Consider the following 2,240-nt stretch of genomic DNA (forward strand, 5'->3'; position numbering starts at 1 on the left):
TCAAGGGTTAAGGATGCACTTGGATTTAAAGATATATCAAAGTTTAAGATTAAAATATTTCTGTGTTTGTCATTTTTTATCATGAACAAATATCTAATCTATAGTTGTTTGTAAGACCAGTTTCTTATTGTTTTTTTCCAGCATTTTTTATCTGAAATATTTCTTTCTCTTTGCTGCAAACTGCTACATCTTGATGTAAATGGATTTTTGTGAGTTTTGTGTTGAAATAATGTAAGTATGATATTGTGATCCTTCTCTATTGTTGATTTTTGGCCAATGCTTGATTTAGATTTGTTTTTACATTGTGCTCTCTCTTTTTTTTCCTATTTATTTGTTTTATTTTCACTCTCAAAATCATCCCAAATAAAAAGGCAAACTATTTTGTGTAAGTTTCTGCAATTAAAAAGTTTCACTGCTAAAAATTTATTTTATTTTCACTCTCACCTTTTTATGTCAGTTCAGTACATCATCTAAACCTATGTTAAAAAGTAATAATTTATTAGCTAACATATATATATATGCTTTGTGTTAGTCTCAATTGGTTTATTCCTTTTTTTAATATTTTCTTGAATTTTTTAAAAGGCTATGCATTCAGCCATTCAATGCTTATTATTTGGAAAAATTCTTTTACTTTGTTTGAATTTGATAGATTTCAGGTAATTCTGTTCAGGAACATTATTCGAAAACTTCTTACCTACTGAATGTCCTATATACATTAATGTTGTTAAAGGACAATACATGGAAGAAATTGAATAATAGCGAGAATTAAAATATTTGAAAAAAGCTTCATAGAATCTTAAATAAATCTCATCCCTCAATTGTGTACACTTGAATTCTCTGTAATCGGTTGAACTAAGTAAATGAGTTCTAATTAATTCACTGTACTAGACACTCTTTGAGACATTGGACAGATATTGTGTATAAGAGATATTGTATGATGAAATATACGTTGTTTAAAAAATTAGGTAAACAATTTTATATTAGTTATATAGTAATGTAACTATCATAGTGAAAACTTATGTGCAAACTGCGAAAGATTCAATAATATATATTAAGCATTTGCTTATGTGGTTACAATAACAATTATTTGTATTAAGTATTTTATATTTTTTATGTATAACAGTAATATAGTGTTATAAATTTTATTTAAATACACATACATAATAGGTTTTTTATATATAAGTGGAATTCACTAATATAAAATAATAGTGGACTTTAAAAAAATATTATCTGTGCTATCAAAACTAAAGAATGAAATAGTATTCTATCATATACAATGAGTTTTTATGCATAAAATATTTTTTTAAGTAAAAATAATAAATATTAGTATCAATCAATATGTACTATTCTATTGTATAAATGAATTTTAAATCAATACCTACTAACTAATTTTGATATTGGATTAATATTTGGCCTGCGCGTAGCGCGGGTTTTACACTAGTTAACATGTAATGGATTGAAACTTTGAAATTGTTGAAACAATATGACTTTGGACTAAAGAGAATAATAAGCCTCCATCACTTTAGACTTTTAACTCAATAAATATTTGTCATTATATATAAACCCATAATCACAGTTTGTTGAAGAAAGAAAGAGTCCACTTCTAAGTGGTGGTGGGATAATGGTGACATAGATTGTTGAAAAGAATAAGGGTGGATCCATCTTTCTTTGTTGCAGTAGCGAGTTGCTTGGATTCTTTCGACATGAGTGTGGTAGTGCTTGATTACCGAATAGTTTGAAAGACTGGAAAAATTAGATTCTAGTATTCTACATGTGGTGGGGGAAACTTGTCGTAATGATTAACATGAAAAAAATATGTTTATTTACAATTTTACATTAAGATTATGATATATATAATAAAATTTTTTAATTTATTAGATAAATATTATTTAGTAGATATTGACTACTTTATTCTGACTAGATATGTAAGTAACACATTTTAAATTTAGGCAAGAGCCTACTCTCAGCATAGGATGAATATCTGGCTAAGGATTGGCCACCAAGTCAAGTACAACAACAACAACAACAAAGCCTTGTCCCACTAAGTGGGGTCGGCTACATGAATCAAACGACGCCATTGTGCTCTGTCATGTATCATGTCTACAGAGAGACCGTTTACATGTAGATCTCATTTGACCACCTCTGGATGGTCTTCTTAGGTCTTCCTCTGCCTTTCGCCCCTTGTCCATCTTCCATCTCATCTACCCTCCTGACTGGATGTTCTATCGGTCTTCTTCTCC

Source organism: Arachis duranensis, chromosome 7 (assembly GCF_000817695.3).
Source record: "Arachis duranensis cultivar V14167 chromosome 7, aradu.V14167.gnm2.J7QH, whole genome shotgun sequence".
In the NCBI taxonomy this organism is placed as follows: domain Eukaryota; kingdom Viridiplantae; phylum Streptophyta; class Magnoliopsida; order Fabales; family Fabaceae; genus Arachis; species Arachis duranensis.